The following is a 21,608-nucleotide window of genomic DNA, read 5'->3' on the forward strand; positions in this document are numbered from 1 at the left end:
TGTGTGATGTCCTCATTTTCTACTTCACAGTCTGGAGACAAAGTGAGACAATCCTCTGAGGTTTTCCTCATCTCCCGTCCATCTACTAAAATAGAAATACAAAGATTATTACTAGACATGAACAGATTGGTTCCCCTAAACCAGGACTCCGCCCACATCAGGCAGCTTTGTCTCTGAGGATCTTACAATTCCCCCCTCAAGGTAACTAGTAAATGGCTCCTCTGATCTCCTACCAGATCATTTCTTTATTCATGGACCTTAGTCAGAGAGAGGAAACAACGAGAACTGTCTTTTATAGGAGTGACAGTGATGAGGGAATTATAGGACAAGGGTCAGGAGTATGTAATGTACAACATAAGAGTATATAGTGCAGGGGTCAGGAGTATGCAATGTACAATATAGAGTATATAGTGCAGGGGTCAGGAGTATGTAATGAACATGTAGCACCCTGGTGTTTAGGAAGGGTGACTAATAAATTGAGATCACCAGGTGGTATTTATCCTTGCTTATTGTTAGGAGATCTACTGATTCCTCTCTAACTTTGGATGGCTGCACCTTTTCTCTTCTGTCACTAGGTGGCACTAGATAGACAAGGGTGTAGCAAGGTCGGATTATGAATAGATGGGGTGTCTCAGCCAATTGGCAGGGGTTTCTTTGGTCCCTTGGCCTGCTGGGAGAGCCTATTTATTTGGGTGGAGTCAGGTGATCGGGGTTCTGTGCCACCTGGACAGCTATCTGGGTGGACGTGTGTTATGTCGTCCGGGTTGCTAGGCCAGAAGCCTGAGGCCTATCCAGGAGCAGGAGAATCAGCGCAGGGTTGGGACTGCAGGATTGGATTCCAACTGAGAGTAAAGATTCATCCGAACGGGGAACCAGTTGTGGTCGGAGGTGGAGGGGAAGCTGTCGCCACTAAGGGACCATCCACCTTGTTACCGGAGACTACAGTTAGTAAGCTGGAGCCAGTACCAGAGCAATCTTCTCACCAGCCTGGGACAGTGAAGAAGTGGGAAAGCTTCAGCAGGGGCCCAGCAGGATAGCGGGGGTGACGCTTGAGGAGCATCAGTAAGTGCCAAGCCAGGGGCCCAGCAGGATAGCGGGGGTGACGCTTGAGGAATATACAGCGGGTTAGCTGTAGAAGAGCTCAGGAGATTCAGTGGCCACTGAATCTGGAAGTCCAGTGAGTAGGGAGGAGCCTAACACCTCCCGGTTCGGTTTGCGGCAGAACAAGCGAATGGACCGAAAGTTTGTGCGAACATTCGAACACCGTTAAAGTTTTTGGGGCCCGAACGTGAAAAATGAATAGTGCCCACAGGCTCTATATACTCTGAACAGCAGTATAGAGGCGGTCCCCGGGTTACAAACAAGACAGGGACTGGAGGTTTGTTCTTAAGTTGAATCTGTTAGTAATTTGGAACTGGTACATTTTGTAAGTGTAGCTCCAGCCAAAAAATCGAATTCAAAGCTTTTTGGAAAACATAGGGAAGGGTTATCACCCCTGTAACATTTGTTTTGCTGTCTGTGCCCCGTGTTCAGAAGATTTCACCTCACTTTCTGTCCCAATGACAATTGGATTTAGAAAATTTGGGGTTATTAGGGAAACAAGGATTGGTGATAAAGCATCAGTGGAGAGGAGACACCTTTTTCCCATATTAACTCTTACAGGAGAGAATTTCCCTTCCTAGGGGTAGATTTCCTCTCACTTCCTGTTGTCTCCCTCCATTTGTAAGTCGGATGTATGAAAGTAGGTGAAAATTGTGCCTTAGGTGTTGGTGGTACCATAACACTGTAAGCCCTCACTGTTACTCTTGGTGGGTGCAGGAACGGGCCCTGCTGTGAAATATTAGATCAAAAATTGTAATTAACAGGGGCGTGTAAACAGAGGCAGAAAAATTGGGCCTTAGGCGGCGGTGGTAGTGCCGTGAAACAAAAATATTCTTAGAAGCTATCAACATGAACATTGAGGAGGAATAGGATAGTCACTCAGCATAATAGGATAGTCACTCAGCATAGGCAGTCTTCAAGGGATCCCACATCCATAGAAAAATCAATTGGTTACATCAGCATTAGGTGCTTGGTAGCTGGTGATCCAAGACCGATTCATTTTTATGAAGGTGAGCCAATCAACAGAGTCTGTGGACAGGCGCACTCTGTAATTGGTTACAAAGCCTCCAGCAGCACTGAATGTGCGTTCAGAAAGAACGCTGGATGCAGGACAGGCCAGTAGCTCAATTGCATATTGTGCAAGCTCTGGCTAGTGGACCATCCTCAAGACCCAGTAACCCAGAGGATTTTATGTTGGAAAGGTCTCCAAGTCTGACCTTGCCCCTAGATATTCCTGCACCATTTAATTCAGACACTGGCGATGGTTGCTGGAACCGATCAGACCTTGGGGCTGCGGACTGAAGAATTGTCTGAAGGCATCGGTCAGACGGCCACCTTCTCCACCGCTCTTTCTGTGACTGAACGAAGCCTCAGCAACACGTTGTCCAGCACCAGGAGATTGTAACCTCCCAGGCTCTGGAAACGCATTGCACAAACCTTTCTGCAAAGCCAGCCAAAGAAGTTTCATCCTCTGCTCCCTCTGCAAAGGGTGGATAAATTCTGGGAAAGTTCGTGAAAACAGGGCACATGGGTCAAGTGTCCATGTCGGAGGGCAGAGAGGAGGTTGGTGCCTACAACCATTCCTGGCTGAAGCTGGCGTGGCATCAACCACCTCTGAGCCTGCCCCTGCAGAGCTGACAGAATCTCTGCCCCAGTATGCCTCCTGTCCCCTAAGCAGACCAACTTAACCACTGCATGGCATCTTTTTGCCTGAGTGCTTGCGTAGCCCCTTGAACGTCTATGGAGCATCGCTGGTTCAGGAGGACAAATCTGCAGAGGAAGAGGCCATAGAGGAAGAAGAGGAGGGGGTGGAGAGAGCCACCACTAGCATTTTAGAGGTGTGGTGGCAAAACAAGCTCCAACAATACTGCACCCTGTCCTGCATCCTTCCCAGCTGCCAGCAGAGTTACCCAGTGCACTGTGAAAGAAAGGCAACGTCCCTGTCCATGCCTGCTGGACCATGAGTCAGCGGTAATATGCACCTTACTGCTGACCGCCCTGTCCAACGAGGCCAAGACATTGCCTTCCACATGCTGGTAGAGAACTGGAATGGTCTTCCGTGAAAAGAAATGGCGTTTGGGAACCTGCCACTGAGGTACCACACATTCCACAAATTCACAAAAGGGGGCAGAGTCTACCAGCTGAAAAGGCAGCAGTTGCAGTGCAGATGCAGTAGCCAAGGTAGCATTCAGACGCTGAGCATGTGGATGGCTGGGACCAAATTTCTTTCTACGATTTAGCAACAGGGGTAGGGAACGTGCATGCAGCCTTATATAGTGTGGGGCGTGGACTTAGTCCCCCTGAGCCATGATTGGCCAAAGGCGCTGGGATTGGCCAAAGTATGCGGGTTATAGTGCATGATTTGGCCAATCATCATACAGCAATGCACTGCGATCTGCATGACGCGGCGCTCGAATTTGGCGCGAACGCCCCATAATGTTCGTTTTTTGATGAACGGGCGAACAGCCAATGTTAGAGTGGAACTCATGTTCGACCCAAACATGAAGCTCATTCCTACTAATGAGAGACCGGGAGCTCAGGGAGAGAAGATCTGCAGTGAGAGACTGTGTGAGAAGAAGAGAACTATTCTGTGTTACCAAGAGTTATGTAGAACTAGCGTTAGTGACTGTAACAAGATTTGTTACCATAGGATACAGCGGTCCTACCTATACAGAAGTGGTGTCCGGCTGGAGGCCTTCCACTGTATAGCAGTCTACCTATAGAAGTCTCGGAGTCTGCCAATTGTCATTGCATCTACTCAAATGTGTCCTGGCCCTAAACCGGCTCTCTAACCGTTCTTGTTCAGAGATAATAAAGAGTATGTAATGTACAACATAGAGTATATAGTGCAGGGGTCAGGAGTATGTAATGTACAACATAGAGTATATAGTGCAGGGGTCAGGAGTATGTAATGTACAACATAGAGTATATAGTGATGGGTTAGGACTCATGATATTGGTAATCAGTAATCAGTGGCGGATGAAATGATTACTGGAGACAAGTTGCAGAGATCCCACACCGCTGCCTCCCATCTCCTGAGACTGCACTCAGTGACTTGGGTCTGAGACTATACAGACATATCCCTCCACCCGGCACAGCCAGCAAATAACAGAGCAAGTAACCCGGGAGAATTGTTCTGTCACAGATCTCACTAGACCCGGGCATGGGGCAGAAGACCCAAGGTACATACCCCAGGTGTCTAGGTCAAGCAAACCCTATGGTGAAAATCAACATTTTGCTGCCAGCTGAACCCCAGAATCTCCATAAATCCAGTCTAGAGACATAAATTGTGTCTGCAGCACAGAGAAGGAAGATTATCCCAGAGGAATACAGGAATACAGGACGGGGAACACAGCTCAGGAAAGTGACCAGGGGATTACAGGCCGATATCACCCAGTCCCCGCCCTACTCTGGACCAATCAGTGAGCAGTATGGGTGGAGGAATGTATTTAGTGTTAATGACCCACCTGTGCTGATCTCTGTAGGAGTGTCCTCCTCTATAAATGTCCCCGTTATTCCATCCTCCTCCATAGACTGCTGATCATCCCTCACATACGTCTCTTCTTCTTCTGATTTCACCTCAAATTCTATATCGATTGGATCTCCACTCTAAACCAAGAGAATGAGAGAGAATATCATCTATAAGATATAAACTTACATACAAAATCCACACATCATCTCCACCAGTCCATGTTCTAGATGCTCCGCCCCACCGACCTTGTAACAGTGGGGGATGGTGTGACCTTCCTGTGTGGAATCCCGGGAATACAGAGGACGGGGACATCTCTCTGGTGGGTTCCCATTACTGGATCCATCTGTAGGAAACACACACACTGACTGAATACATTGTTTCTATGTGTTTATCAGATGATGGGGGATCTCGGTGGAGCCTCCGTACTGCTCTCTCCTTTACAATAAAGTCTCCTCTTACCCGGTGATGTGAGGGGCGGCTGATTGTCCATCATGACGTCCTTGTAGAGATCCTTGTGTCCTTCTAAATACTCCCACTCCTCCATGGAGAAATAGACAGTGACATCCTGACACCTTATAGGAACCTGACACACACAATGATACAGTCACCATCCAGACACATCCCTTGTCTGTTACTGGATAATGTCCCAGAATCCTCCTCACCTCTCCTGTCAGCAGCTCCATCATCTTCTTGGTGACTTCTAGAATCTTCTCCATGTTGTGTCTCTCAGGTTTTAGGGAGTCACATGGAGGCACTGTGATGGTCATGTGATCACCTGACTTCACAAGAGGAAATCTCTGTATTGGAGAACCAATAGGAATATCATGTTAGTTTTCCAGAATCCTCCTCACCTCTCCGGTCAGGTCTGTGTTTTATTAATAGAGATAAGAGTGATTTCATGTGACCTCCCAGAATCCTCCTCACCTCTCCGGTCAGGTCTGTGTTTTATTAATAGAGATAAGAGTGATTTCATGTGACCTCCCAAAATCCTCCTCACCTCTCCGGTCAGGTCTGGGTTTTATTAACCACTTGACAACTGGGCACTTAAACACCCTTAATAACCAGACCAATTTTCAGCTTTCGGTGCTCTCACATTTTGAATGACAATAACTCAGTCATACAACACTGTAACCAAATGAAATTTTTGTCCTTTTTTTCCCCACAAATAGAGCTTTCTTTTGGTGGTATTTGATCACCTCTGCAGTTTTTATTTTTTCCGCTATAAATGAAAAAAGAAAGAAAATTTTGTAAAAAAAATGAATTTTTCTTCATTTCTATTATAACATTTTGCAAAAAAGTAATTTTTTTCATAAATTTGACCTAAAATGTATACTGCTACATATCTTTGGCAAAAAAAAAAAAAATTGGGTTATTATTTAGTCTGGGTGAAAGTTATAGGGTCTACAAGCTATGGTACCAATTACTGAAAATTGATCAATTTGATCACACCCGATGTACTGACAGCCTCTCTCATTTCTTGAGACCCTAACATGCCAGAAAAGTACAAATACCCCCCAAATGACCCCTTTTTGGAAAGAAGACATTCCAAGGTATTTAGAAAGAGGCATGGTGAGTTTTTAGAAGTTTTATTTTTTTTTTTTTTTTTTTTTCACAAAATGTTCATATTCGCCTGTTATTTCTCACACACAGCATATGCATAACACTAATTACACCCCAAAACACATTCTGCTATTCCTCCCGAGTATGCCGATACCAAATGTGTGAGACTTTTACACAGCGTGGCCACATACAGAGGCCCGACATGCAGGGAGCACCTTCACATGTGTGAGACTTTTACACAGCGTGGCCACATACAGAGGCCCAACATGCAGGGAGCACCATCAGGCGTTCTGGAACACCCAGACCAATTCTGACATTCCTCTCCTACATGGAAAAATCACCATTTATTTGCTAGAAAATTACATAGAACCCCAAAACATTATATATGCTTTTTTTTAGCAAAAACCCTAGAGAATACAATGGCGGTCGTTGCAACTTTTTATCGCGCACGTTATTTTCGCAGCAATTGTTCGAATGCGTTTTTTTGGAAATAAAACGGTTTTGTGCTTTTAAAAAAAAAAAAACATTAAAGTTAGCCCAATGTTTTTGCATAATATGAAAGATGAAGTTACGCCGAGTCAATAGATACCCAACATGTCACCCTTCAATATTGCACGCGCTTGTGGAATGGCGCCAAACTTCGCTACTTAAAAATCCCCATAGGCGACGCTTTAAATATTTTTACTGGTTACATCTTTTTAGTTGGAGAAGAGCTCTAGGGCCAAAAGTATTGCTCTTGCTCCAACGTTCGCAGCGATACCTCACATGTGTGGTTTGAACACCGTTTTCATATGTGGGCGGGACTTACGTGTGCGGTCGCTTCTGTATACGAGCACGCAGGAACAGGGGCGCTTTAAAAAAAAAAAAATTTTATTGTTCATTTCACTTTATTTATTTTAGTTTGATACGTTTTTCCCCAAAAATAAATGTTTTGATCACTTTTATTCCTATTACAAGGAATGTAAACATCCCTTGTAATAGGAATATAGCATGACAGGTCCTCTTTACAGTGAGATGTGGGGTCAATAAGACCCCACATCTCACCTCTAGGCTGGGAAGCCTGAAAAAAAATAAAAAAAAATAAAACGATCCTGGTTTCGATCGTAGCGGTGAGTCAGAAGAGGCACCGGAGGGAGAAGGGAGGGGAGACGTCCCCTTTCGCCTCCCGTAAGAACAATCAAGAGGCGGAACAGCCGACATGATTGTTCTTATGGTGTAGGGAATCGCCGGCTGAAAAAAATGATATCTGAATGATGCCTGTAGCTGCACCCATCACTCAGATATCCCTGCACAAAGTCAAGGACGTCATGACGTCCGGGAAGTGGTTAAAACGCATTTTTTCCCCAGAGTATTTTCTGGGTACTGCAGAGTATTAGCCGGGGTATTGCAGAGTATTGGTGCAGGGGTATTGCAGAGTATTGGTGTTGGGGTATTGCAGAGTATTGGTGTTGGGGTATTGCAGAGTATTGGTGTTGGGGTATTGCAGAGTATTGGTGCGGGGGTATTGCAGAGTATTGGTGCGGGGGTATTGCAGAGTATTGGTGCGGGGGTATTGCAGAGTATTGGTGCGGGGGTATTGCAGAGTATTGGTGTTGGGGTATTGCAGAGTATTGGTGCGGGGGTATTGCAGAGTATTGGTGCGGGGGTATTGCAGAGTAATTGCGCAGAGTAATTGTGCAGGGGTATTGCAGAGTATTGCCGGGGAGTAATGCAGAGTATTGCCGGGGAGTAATGCAGAGTATTGCCGGGGAGTAATGCAGAGTATTGCCGGAGAGTAATGCAGAGTATTGCCGGGGAGTAATGCAGAGTATTGCCGGGGAGTAATGCAGAGTATTGCCGGGGAGTAATGCAGAGTATTGCGCAGGGGGGTATGCAGAGTATTGAGCAGGGGGGGTATGCAGAGTATTGCGCAGGGGGTGGTATGCAGAGTATTGCGCAGGGGGTGGTATGCAGAGTATTGTGCAGGGGGTGGTATGCAGAGTATTTTCTGGGTACTGCAGAGTATTAGCCGGGGTATTGCAGAGTATTGGTGTTGGGGTATTGCAGAGTATTGGTGTTGGGGAATTGCAGAGTATTGGTGTTGGGGAATTGCAGAGTATTGGTGCGGGGGTATTGCAGAGTATTGGTGCGGGGGTATTGCAGAGTATTGGTGCGGGGGTATTGCAGAGTATTGGTGCGGGGGTATTGCAGAGTATTGGTGCGGGGGTATTGCAGAGTAATTGCGCAGAGTAATTGTGCAGGGGTATTGCAGAGTATTGCCGGGGAGTAATGCAGTGTATTGCCGGGGAGTAATGCAGAGTATTGCCGGGGAGTAATGCAGAGTATTGCCGGGGAGTAATGCAGAGTATTGCAGGGGAGTAATGCAGAGTATTGCGCAGGGGGGTATGCAGAGTATTGCGCAGGGGGTGGTATGCAGAGTATTGCGCAGGGGGTGGTATGCAGAGTATTGCGCAGGGGGTGGTATGCAGAGTATTGCGCAGGGGGGTATGCAGAGTATTGCGCAGGGGGGTATGCAGAGTATTGCGAAGGGGGGTATGCAGAGTATTGCCGGGGGTATGCAGAGTATTGCGCAGGGGGGGTATTGCAGAGTATTGCGCAGGGGGATATGCAGAGTATTGCGCAGGGGGGTATGCAGAGTATTGCGCAGGGGGGTATGCAGAGTATTGCGCAGGGGGGTATGCAGAGTATTGCCGGGGGTATGCAGAGTATTGCGCAGGGGGGGTATTGCAGAGTATTGCGCAGGGGGGGTATTGCAGAGTATTGCGCAGGGGGGGTATTGCAGAGTGTATTGCACAGGGGGGTATGCAGAGTATTGCGCAGGGGGGTATGCAGAGTATTGCCGGGGGTATGCAGAGTATTGTAGGGGGGGTATTGCAGAGTGTATTGCACAGTATTGCAGGGGGTTTCAGGGATGGCTGAGCAGGGATGGATGGATCTGTGACTGCAATAGTCACAGATCCATCCACAGCGCTGCTGACACCCGCGCTCCCCCCTCTCACACTGTACCGCTCGGTACAGAGAGAGGAGGGAGGAACCGGCGTCATCAAAAGACGCCGGTTTGTTTACATGTGATCGCTCCGTCATTGGACGGAGCGATCACATGGTAAACGGCCGCTATCAGCGGCCGTTTACCGCGATTCGTGATCGGCCGGGTCCTCTGGACCCGGCGGTCACGGATGTTCCCGTGTGCGCGCCCCAGGGGACGCGCGGGAGAGAGACTCTGGGAGGACGTACATTGACGCCCTCCTAGAGTTAACCACCCGCCCTGTAGACGTATATTGTCTATGGGGCGGTTACCAAGTGGTTAATAGAGATAAGAGTGATGTCATGTGACCTCCCAGAATCCCCCTCACCTCTCCGGTCAGGTCTGTGTTTTATTAATAGAGATAAGAGTGATATCATGTGACCTCCCAGAATCCTCCTCACCTCTCCGGTCAGGTCTGTATTATTAATAGAGATAAGAGTGATGTCATGTGACCTCCCAGAATCCTCCTCACCTCTTTGGTCAGGTCTGTGTTTTATTAATAGAGATAAGAGTGATGTCATGTGACCTCCCAGGATCCTCCTCACCTCTCCGGTCAGGTCTGTGTTTTATTAATAGAGATAAGAGTGATGTCATGTGACCTCCCAGAATCCTCCTCACCTCTCCGGTCAGGTCTGTATTATTAATAGAGATAAGAGTGATGTCATGTGACCTCCCAGAATCCTCCTCACCTCTCCGGTCAGGTCTGTATTATTAATAGAGATAAGAGTGATGTCATATGACCTCCCAGAATCCTCCTCACCTCTCCGGTCAGGTCTGTATTATTAATAGAGATAAGAGTGATGTCATGTGACCTCCCAGAATCCTCCTCACCTCTCCGGTCAGGTCTGTATTATTAATAGAGATAAGAGTGATGTCATGTGACCTCCCAGGATCCTCCTCACCTCTCTGGTCAGGTCTGTGTATTATTAATAGAGATAAGAGTGATGTCATGTGACCTCCCAGAATCCTCCTCACCTCTCTGGTCAGGTCTGTGTATTATTAATAGAGATAAGAGTGATGTCATGTGACCTCCCAGAATCCTCCTCACCTCTCCGGTCAGGTCTGTGTTATTAATAGAGATAAGAGTGATGTCATGTGACCTCCCAGAATCCTCCTCACCTCTCCGGTCAGCAGGTAGATGATCTCCAGGGTGAGGTTTAGTATCCTCTCAGTCATGTGACTCCGGTCCTCCTCCATCCTCATTGGTCATGTGATGTATACAGGTTACCTGAAGACCAATAATTGATAAGAGAGAATGATGAGGACTGTACTGGTTGTATAATATTAGGATGGGGTTGTATGGGGGATAATATGAGGGATTCTATTGTGTAAGAACAGCCCCCCCCCCCCCAGTGGGATTACACATAAAGGAACATTCCTTTTAGCATCTGTAATGGTTTTAGTGTCCAGGCGCCTCTAACCCTTTATGTCTATAGAAACCCCCCCCATCCCCAATAAAAGTGGTATAATCCGTTAGTATAGACGGAGGAGGTGAGAAGATGATTGGTGGGAAATGTGACACATCTCCATAATGAAGAGAATGTTCCGGCCCCATAAGTGGGGGAATGTTCTGCCCCTGAAGGGGTTAATCTAGGTCTCCACACTATATATGTGTGTATCATCATCTGCTGGAGATAAAAGACGTCACAGTGACTATGGAGGAAGAGGACGGACATGACGGGGTTACTGGGTGTAAATAGAAAATAAGATCTTATTACCTACTCTGCTGCGTCTTCCAGCATTGTCTTCCCTGTTTGTTCTCCCGACTCACCTCTCACCCGGAACTTCCTATTTATACCTGACATCACTTCCTGTTTGAAGCTGACATCACTTCCTGCCTTCCATAGAGACTTCCTTTCTCTATGGTAGAAGTGAGATCACCACCTTTTGGAGCTCAGAGGAACTGCAGTCCCAAGAAACGTCTCGTAGCGTGAACACGGCCTTGTGCTGTGTGTACTGTATATCCTTATACTCCCTCTTGCTGGTCCCCATGCTGCCCCCCCCCCCTCCCTTTTCTTTTTTTTTTGTGATAGAGGCTTTAAAGAATAATCTCTGGTTTTAAGGCATTAAAGCTCAGTATATATGTTCCTTTTTAATGATATAGGTGAAAACGTATAATCTATATGGTAATGTTCTGCCTCTTTCCCCTTTGGACTCATCCTGGGAATTCGGAGATGGCGCTTAGACAATGAAAAGATTAGATTGTGACTCTAGGGACTAACAATTATAAAATATATTTTTTGTTCCAGAAGCCATGGAGGGGAACTATTGAAGATAGGAGAGAGTTTTCTTTCCCTTTCTCACTCTCTCCCCCTCTCAGTGTTATTCTTATTTTTGTGTTTTTTCTTTTTTTTAGTTTTCTTTCCCTATTTTGCTCTTTTTGATTGTTCTTTATTTTCTTATGCTAAAAAAATAAAAAATAAAAAAAAAACATTGAAGTGTGAAGCGTTGAATAAATATATATTTAAGTGATAAGATCTGGGGTCGGGGGAGGACTATCGGGTCCCTGGTCTTCTCATTTTTTCGTTTGTGTTTTCTATTTTTGATTTTATTTTCCTGTTTTGTTGTGTTTTTTTTTTCTTTCTTTCTTACAGAGAAGGAAAGAAAAGAAAAAAGAAAAAGTTAAATCGTTACCCCTCTTAAAGCGGGAGTTCACCCATTTATTTAATTTTTGCCCTTTTCCCCTTAGATTGCTGCTCGTTTGGTCTAGGGCAGTGTTGGCGAACCTCGACACTCCAGATGTTTTTGAACTACATTTCCCATGATGCTACACTACACTGCAGAGTACATGAGCATCATGGGAAATGTAGTTCCAAAACATCTGGGGTGCCAAGGTTTGCCATCACTGGTCTAGGGGAATCGGCTATTTGTTTTAAAATATGAGCAGTACTTACCCGTTTTCGAGATGCATCTTCTCCGTCGCTTCCGGGTATGGGTCTTCGGGAGCGGGCGTTCCTTCTTGATTGACAGTCTTCCGAGAGGCTTCCGACGGTCGCATCCATCGCGTCACTCATAGCCGAAAGAAGCCGAAAGTCGGTGCGGCTCTATACTGCGCCTGCGCACCGACGTTCGGCTTCTTTCGGAAAATCGTGACGCGATGGATGCGACCGTCGGAAGCCTCTCGGAAGACTGTCAATCAAGAAGGAACGCCCATTCCCGAAGCCCATACCCGGAAGTGGCGGAGAAGATGCATCTCGTAAACGGTAAGTACGGATCATATTTTAAAACAACTAGCCGATTCCCCTAGACAAAACGAGCAGGAATCTAAGGGGGAAAATGTGCTCTCTAAGGGTGAACCTCCGCTTTAAGGTTATTAATTATACTATGTGTGAAACTAACTAATGATCCTTAGAGAAGATGAGGCAGAACAGGATGGGGCAATGGGACAAAAGCTATAATTATAGCATAGCTCTCTTTGTTTTTCTTTTGTTTTTTCTGGTTAACTAATTATATAGCGAGGTCAGTGGAGAATGTCGGGGGCTCATCCGCCGCGGCGGTGTCCATCTATTTCCCCCCAATAGGACAGCGCTCATTAGCTCAAAGGAGCAGAGTGCATAAAGCAAATTGCTAAGTGGTCTCTAGGGTGGAAGCCAGAGGACACCCACCCTCGATAGACCCCAGAAAGTTGTATAGATTCTGGGGGCCTTTTTTTTTTTTGTCCTTTCCTTCTTTCTCTCCCTAAATCGTATCCCCTACCCTGAGATGGATACTATTAACCACTTAAGGTCCGGACCAATATGCTGCTAAATGACTCAAGGGGTTTTTACAATTCGGCACTGCGTCGCTTTAACAGACAATTGCGCGGTCGTGCGACGTGGCTCCCAAACAAAATTGGCGTCCTTTTTCCCCCACAAATAGAGCTTTCTTTTGGTGGTATTTGATCACCTCTGCGGTTTTTATTTTTTGCGCTATAAACAAAAATAGAGCGAAATTTTGGAAAAAAATTCAATATTTTTTACTTTTTGCTATAATAAATATCCCCCAAAAACATATATACGTTTTTTTCCTCAGTTTAGGCCGATACGTATTCTTCTACCTATTTTTGGTAAAAAAATCGCAATAAGCGTTTATCGATTGGTTTGCGCAAAATTTATAGCGTTTACAAAATAGGGGATAGTTTTAGTATTTTTTTTTTTTTTACTACTAATGGCGGCGATCAGCGATTTTTTTCGTGACTGCGACATTATGGCGGACAATTTTGACACATTTTTGGGACCATTGTCATTTTCACAGCAAAAAATGCATTTAAATTGCATTGTTTATTGTGAAAATGACAGTTGCAATTTGGGAGTTAACCACAGGGGGCGCTGTAGGAGTTAGGGTTCACCTAGTGTGTGTTTACAACTGTAGGGGGGTGTGGCTGTAGGTCTGACGTCATCGATCGAGTCTCCCTATAAAAGGGATCACTCGATCGATGCGCCGCCACAGTGAAGCACGGGGAAGCCGTGTTTACATAAGGCTCTCCCCGTTCTTCAGCTCCGGGGAGCGATCGCGAGGGGGCGGCTAGAAACGAATAGCCGCGCCCTCGTCCCGGATCTCTCGGACAGCCACGGGAACCGCCGCATGTACCGGGGGGGGGTCCCGATCGGACCCCCGACCCACGTCTAGGCAGGGACGTACAGGTACTCCAATGTGCCTGTCCGTGCCATTCTGCCGACGTATATGTACATGCGGCGGTCCGGAAGTGGTTAAGATACTCTCGTTAAATGCTAAAGGATTAAATACTCCTGAAAAGAGACGTATACTGCTGAATGATCTGAGACGTCTACATACAGACATAGCATTTATCCAGGAGACACACTTCAGAAGCAATAAACTTCTCATTTTAACCACTTGAGATCCGCGCTATGGTCGAAAGACGTCCACAGCGCGGCTCTCAAGTGCCGGGTGGACGTCCCTGGACGTCCTGTTGTTGTTGTTCCCTGTGCGCGCCACTGGGGGCGCGCAGCGGGGAAACAACGTGCCTGGCGCATCGTTCGGGAGCCGATGCGAGTGCCTGGCGGCCGCGATGTCCGTCAGGCACACGCGATCATCGGTGACACAGCAGAGACGTGGAGCTCTGTGTGTAATGATGAGGTGTAAACACAGAGCTCCACGTGCTGTCAGGGAGAGAGGAGACCGATCTGTGTCCCTTTACATAGGGACACAGCATCGGTCACCTCCCCCAGTCAGTCCCCTCCCCCCACACAGTAAGAACACAATGAGGGCATACATTTTACCCCTTCCTCACCCCCTAGTGTTAACCCCTTCCCTGCCAGTCACATTTATACAGTAATTAGTGCATTTTTATAGCACTGATCACTGTATAAATGTGAATGGTCCCAAAATTGTGTCAAAAGTGTCCGATACGTCCGCCGCAATATCGCAGCCCTGACAAAAAAGAAAATCGCAAATCGCCGCCATTACAAGTAAAAAAAAAAAAAATCATAAATCTATCCCCCATTTTGTAGGCGCTATAACTTTTGCGCAAACCAGTCACTTAATACGTAGAAAATAACGTAGCGGCCTTAACTGAGAAAAAAAGTTTTTTAAAAAAAAATGGGATATTTATTATAGCAACAAGTAAAAAATATATATATATTTTTTTAAATTGTCGCTCTTTTTTTGTTTATAGCGCAAAAAATAAAAACTGCAGAGGTGATCAAATACCACCAAAATAAAGCTCTATTTGTGGGGAAAAAAGGACGTCAATTTTGTTTGGGAGGCACGTCGCACGACCGCACAAATGTCAGTTAAAGCGACGCAGTGCCGGAAGCTGAAATTTCGCCTGGGCACGGAGGGGGTTTATGTGCCCAGTAAGCAAGTGGTTAAAGAACAGATACTGTCCAGTTGCATACCATGCTATGAATAAATTAGCCAAAACTAAGGGTGTTTCAATATTATTATACAGTCGACTTCCATGGCTGAATCAGGATACCCTGATAGACCCAGAAGGGCGTTTTTTGTTTATTAAAGACCTTATAGTAGAAGTAAAAATTACATTTGCATATGCTCCAAATGATCAATATTTTTTTCTCAGTCGAACAATGAATCGCCTTATGGGATTTCTTGAAGGTCAGTTGATTCTTGGGGGCGACTTTAATGTTCCGTTACTTCCCAATGTAGATACCTCATCTGGTTCGTCCTCCATTGCCTCCGGTATTCGTAAACGAGTGATACAGACTATCCATAAGGCTCAACTGATCGACGCCTGGCGTTTACAACATCCAGACGAGAGAGGCTACACATTCTATTCCTCTCCCCATAAACTCTGTTCACGTATAGATTATGTTTTGATTCCAAATAAACATTTACAGGCAGTTCAAAGTACAACACTTGGCGTGATTACATGGTCAGACCATGCAACGATTGAGTTGACCGACTTTCAGAGCCCCCAAACTCCAGGACTAGATTCTGGGGATTAAATGAAAGCCTCCTGCAGACCCCCAAGATAGCAGAGGAAGTACAACGAGAGATAGATCAGTACTTTCAAATCAACAAACAAGCTGACGGTGATATAGGGATATTATGGGAAGCTCATAAGACAGTTATAAGAGGCGTTCTTATTAAACACGGAGCATGGCTAAAATGCCAGCGGGCAGAAAAACTTGCAGCTCTTCTCCATGATATTCATAAAGCAGAAGTCCAACATAAACATGCAACGAACCCTACGCTTGAACAAAAACTTCTCTCTCTCCGTAAACAGGTCACAGATTTATTAAGATGTAGGTATGGGGGACATGGCTGCATATATGGGGGACATGGCTGGATATATTTGGGGGACATGGCTGGATATATAGGGGGACATGGCTGGATATATGGGGGGGACATGGCTGGATATATGTGGGGGACATGGCTGGATATATGTGGGGGACATGGCTGGATATATGGGGGGACATGGCTGCAATATGTGGGGGACATGGCTGCAATATGTGGGGGGACATGGCTGGATATATGTGGGGGGACATGGCTGCAATATGTGGGGGACATGGCTGCAATATGTGGGGGGACATGGCTGCAATATGGGGGGGACATGGCTGCAATATGTGGGGGGACATGGCTGCAATATGTGGGGGACATGGCTGCATATGTGGGGGGACATGGCTGCAATATGTTTGGGGACATGGCTGCAATATGTGGGGGGACATGGCTGCAATATGTGGAGGGACATGGCTGCATATGTGGGGGGACATGGCTGCATTTGGGGACACATTTAAAAAAAAGTATCGGTATTCGATATCGGCGAGTACATGAAAAAAAGTATCGGTACTTGTACTCGGTCCTAAAAAAATGGTATCGGGACAACCCTAGTAAAAACGATGGGCTCGTATGAGTTCTAACTTTGACCAGATTGTGAAAAGATGACGGAAATGTCCAGGCAGGATAAAAAGAAGGGTTATTGTGAAAGGAGAGAAGGGGATTATGTTTTGATTGAAGACCAAAACGAGATCGTAATCTATCCCAGATTGAGAGATTATGTTTTGTGATAGGGTTCGTTATAATTCGGCGTTGTGTTGGCGAAAGCCATAAGAGATTTTCTATGGAGAGAGGGTCACAATCGTGCGATTCTATCGTAACCCAAAGGGGGAATTTCTTTAGTTGAGCTAGTTAGGCTGCATAATAGTATTTGGAGAAATTAGGAACCCCTAACCCACCATTGGTACGGAGGGTGTGTAGTGTTACAGGTTGTGGAAAGGAATGGCCTAAAAGAAGGGAGTTGAAGGCTTCAGCCAGGAGGGGGGGGGGGGCAGTATGGTAGCAAAATGCTTATAATAGGTTGCCGAGAAGCCATCTGGGCATTTGTGTGGCTTCAATGGGGTGGATTCAGAAAGCAATTGCGACTGCGTAACCATAGTTACGCAGCGCAATTGCTTAGTTGCGCCGGCATAACGACTTTTCTGTATTCAGAAAGCTCGTTACGCCGATTGCAGCCTAAGATATGACTTGCATAAGGCTCTTATGCCGTCGTATCGTAGGCTGCATTCTTACGATGGCCGCTAGGTGGCGTTCCCGTAGTGGTCAGCGTAGAGTATGCAAATTGCATTCCAACGCCGATTCACAACCGTACGCGCGCCCTACGTACGCAGTTTACGTTCGTCGGGTTCCGCGTAAGGCTGCTCCTGCTATTAGCAGGGGCAGCCAATGCTAAGTATACCCGTCGTTCCCGCGTCGGGATGTTTGAAAATTACGTCGTTTGCGTAAGTGAATCGTGAATGGCGCTGGACGCCATTTACGTTCACGTTGAAGCAAATGACGTCCTTGCGACGTCATTTGCCGCAATGCACGTCGGGAAAGTTTCCCGACGGAGCATGCGCACTAGGTTTGGCACGGGGAACGCGCCTAATTTAAATGATCCACGCCCCCTACGGGATCATTTAAATTACGCGCCCTTACGCCGGGCATTTTTAAGGAGCGCCCGCGCAAATTACGTAGCTACTGCTTCATGAATGAAGCGTAGCGCACGTAATTTACGGAGGCGCAGCGTTAAAACGGTACGCTGCGTCTCCGTAAGAGGGCGCAATTCGTTACAGAATCCACCCCAATGTTTTAATTGCCCTGCACAGACTTCTAAATCGGTGATTTTCAAGATTTTGTTTTTGAGCAACAGATAAAGAGGGGAGTTGAATGGAGGATAGAAGGGTATGAAAATAGCATTTATTTAGTAGTATTCTCAATAAATTCTATTTTAAACAATAAGAAAACATGCCATAAATCAAAGACTAAGCAATACAAAGGGCACAGTGCGGTGGGGGGTAGAAGGGCACAATACTGGGATCAGGAGGGCACAGTACAGGTTCTGGGATGCTTCCCATCTCAGGACAGCTTAGTAAAAAGCGTGATGAAAATTATGATGTAATGCAAGATTATCTTTGGGCCCCTATGCACCTGGGGCCCCTGGGCAGTGCCCATGCATTAAGATAGCCCTGGCGATATCCCTGGAAGATCAATGAATCCTTTTTGCGGGCTGCTTCCATTAACTGCTCTTTAGTGAAGAAATAATGCAGTTTTATTACAATATCCCTGGGGGGGCATCCTCTTTTCGGGGGGGGGGGGGGAGCAGGGTTCTATGGATCCTGTCCATCTCTAGGCGTTCTATGGGTATTGATGGAGCCAGTTCCTGGAATAGCGCCGTAACGGTAGATTGCAAGTCCTCTACAGTCTCTGGTATTCCACTGATCCGGAGATTAGTTATTCTAGCTCTGTTTTCAAGATCTTCAAGGCGAGAATAAAAGGGAAGAATTTGCTTCACTAAGAGCTTCCAGTTCATCATTGTGGTTATTGGTGATAACATCGAGCTCATCCATTTTCTCTTCTAAAACAGATGTGCGGCGGCGGCCCACCTCACCAATCTCTGCTTGTAAACTTTTCAGCAATTGTATTGTTGTGCTTTCTTAAGGTCATATTTACCCGCACAGTAATTTACTTTGAATTCTTTTATAACGAAGATGCTTTTAAATACAAGACAATCTAAATGCCATAGTCTATAATATGAAACTTATTCACGGAGACGTATGATCATACAAAATAGCTAATTTATTGGTAGACAAAATATGAATATTTACATGAAATTAAAATACCAGTTGCGTCACATTAATGACTTGAAAATCAATAAAATACCCCCAAAATGGGCATGCAATACCTTTGATCTGAGTCATGATAGGTTCTCAAGATAACTTTTATGTAAATGACAATGAAACAAAAACGTCTATTTCACACGTCTAATCGTTACTTTACTGCAGGTAAGTAAAAGATCAAATAATGTGAAATATATTGGACGTTAGTTTTGTCAATAAAATTGAAACTATGTAAAAATAAAAATATAATAAAATTGTACTCTTAAGGAAAAGTGACAAGTTATTGATATGAGAACAAACCAGAACTACAGGATATTCAATATTTCAACATTTCTAGGGAACAACAATATATTTGAGATAAAATCAAAATGACATAGTTACCACTTCCAAGAATGGCTATTTCCCATTGGCAAGTGACCAGAGCTAAAATCGTTGCAGTCTTCATGCATAGTGCAAGCGTGCTCTCATGGGGCGCTCCTATTGGTGGGGTCCTCTTCTCATCCTCCCATTGAGCTCAAGATTAAGATTTTAGATCTTAGATTGGATCCCCCTCTATCTGCCCCTTTCTATCTCATGGGTTTCCCTTTTTATTTTGAATAAAACAATAGGACTATAAAGATTATACCCAGTCCTGCCCCTCTGATAGCTGTCCTTAAATCATAGGCCTGTGGCACATATGGGCGTTCCTGCCAAGACGTGTTTGGTTTCTATTGGCTGACAGTTTAATAATTGACTTGTTCTCTGGGCTTGGAGAACCTCGAGTAATATTACTTCCAGCCACTAGGTGTCTCACCTTTATTGTGAGATAATCTATACGTTGGATATCTATATTTAAGGTTTAGACTATCGACATATATTTATCCATATATATATATATATCTCTATGTATGACTCTGGTATCTTTATATTATATAAAATACAATTAGTGTACTTTTGATTTTGATACGATATGTTCCCATATATTCTATTATAAATGTTTTTCCACAAAACAGTCTTTGCAATCAATGCATAGGTTACATCTCTCAATCAAATGAAAAATAATTATTAATGTGTTTACCTGACTTATTTTGATATGTGCTTGATGGATATGTGTTACATGTTAGTTCATATTTTTATACATGTTTCACAATGTGATATCTTTCATAATGTCGATTATGGTAGCTTATTTAAAACACTTCTATTTATAAAACAAATTTCTCATATAAATCTTTCTTAGAACAAAGCTCTAACCTACCGGGTATGTTTCCCTCGGTCCTAATTTATCGATTATCTAAACATTACTTATTTCATTTCGATATATATTCTTCCAATACAATGCATTATAAAATATCTCTGACTTGTATCAGATTTGTCCATCTCATAGATAGAGGCGTGTCTTGTCCTTGGTGTGAGATATGAACTGGATTTCTCTGCCATTGTCTAAGTCACAGCTGAGACAATACTGTCTGTTTACCTTAGAGCAGCCTTATTCTGTGATACAATGGGAGTTATTTTACTCCAATGTGATGATAGCCCAGTTAAGTATCTGTGAAAACTTTCCCTATGGCAGGATAGCTAACCAGTGGTGATAATACACCTCTTCTTGTCCATTCACCAAAGCTGGGTCAACACTTCTTTTGTTCTGTGAGGAGAATTCCCATTGTTCAGACCCTTATCCAAGCTTGTAAAAGTTGTATAGTTAATGTATTGTTAGTGTCCTTGATGCTGGGCAAATATGACTTTGTTCCTAAAAGATCAAATTTCAATGATTCGTTTCAACTTTTAGGCTTAATAGATCTTTCATATTTTTGCTGAATAATAATATTGAATATATTATCATTTCTTCATACAAAACTTACAACATAACCCCCCCCTTGAAGTCTTCAAATGCCGGAAGTCGTTTGAAAGGCTTCAAGACGCACACTGTTGAAGAAATCCGGCTTCATTGGCCTGGTATTGTATCCGGATCGTGGATACTGAATATAGCATTTAAGGGGTGTTGACACCTTCAGATGGGTGTAATTCCTTGAGGAAAAGGATTGGGTTTGTGATTGACGCGTGCATCGCAGGGTTGGTTAGCCGTTGGTTATCGGGAACTGGATCACCCGGGTGCCTTGGTGCTTGGCCGTCCTGGTGGGTTCTGTTCGTGCAGATTAGCCATCAGCGGTGTCTTTGATTCCCCCATACGGTTCTTCCTCTGGATGATTCACACGCGTTGGACTCTCGGTTCTGTAGACCGGCTCCTGGACATCTTTAGTCCTGTTAAGTAAAAACGGATTCCATGAGAAAAAGACAATATATGTTTTTTTTTTTTACATGACCTGCATTTTGAGATCTGTCAGCCGATATGCTGGCTTCCTCAGGGCCCCCCCTATTGGCTTATTGTGTCATCAGTCCTTTAACTAAGCACTCTGGCTATCAAGACAATGACTGGATATTTGCTATGGGAGACAAAGCTCTAGGGCTCATTAACATGAGGACATTTATTTATAGCTGAGGATACCATATATTAATAACTGATATCCTTCAGAACCATTTTTTTTTTTTTTTAGCTTAATTGTAGCGGTTCTGGGATAATAAAATGTAATAATATTTTATTTGACATGTGACACTTACTGTCAGCAACAAAATATCTGATACGATAGTCAACCTTCTACTTGGGAGGAATAAAACAAATAAAACCTTCCCCCTTTGGGGTGTCAATAAAACTCATTTTAGGCAATCACACTACCTTCTGCGGGTGACTTATCTGTTACCAGAATATCAAACCATTTTAGGTCTTCTGATATTAATTCTTTAGGATTCGGTCATCCTTTGTAATTATCGTCTTCTGCGACTTCTTGAAATTAAGCTGTTTGGAGCGACCTGTTTATGTCGGAGGAATGAAGTGACCACTGAAAAATAGGATAACAGTTAA

The 21,608-nt window shown here is 44.8% G+C and overlaps 1 protein-coding gene across 1 annotated transcript in view; it reads right to left on the minus strand.

Annotated features, from left to right (window-relative positions):
* LOC120909737 overlaps positions 1-21,608 on the minus strand; it is an 857,992-nt gene that overhangs the window by 110,497 nt on the left and 725,887 nt on the right. The gene's annotated exons all lie outside the window — the stretch shown is intronic.

Source organism: Rana temporaria, chromosome 8 (assembly GCF_905171775.1).
Source record: "Rana temporaria chromosome 8, aRanTem1.1, whole genome shotgun sequence".
Lineage (NCBI taxonomy): Eukaryota > Metazoa > Chordata > Amphibia > Anura > Ranidae > Rana > Rana temporaria.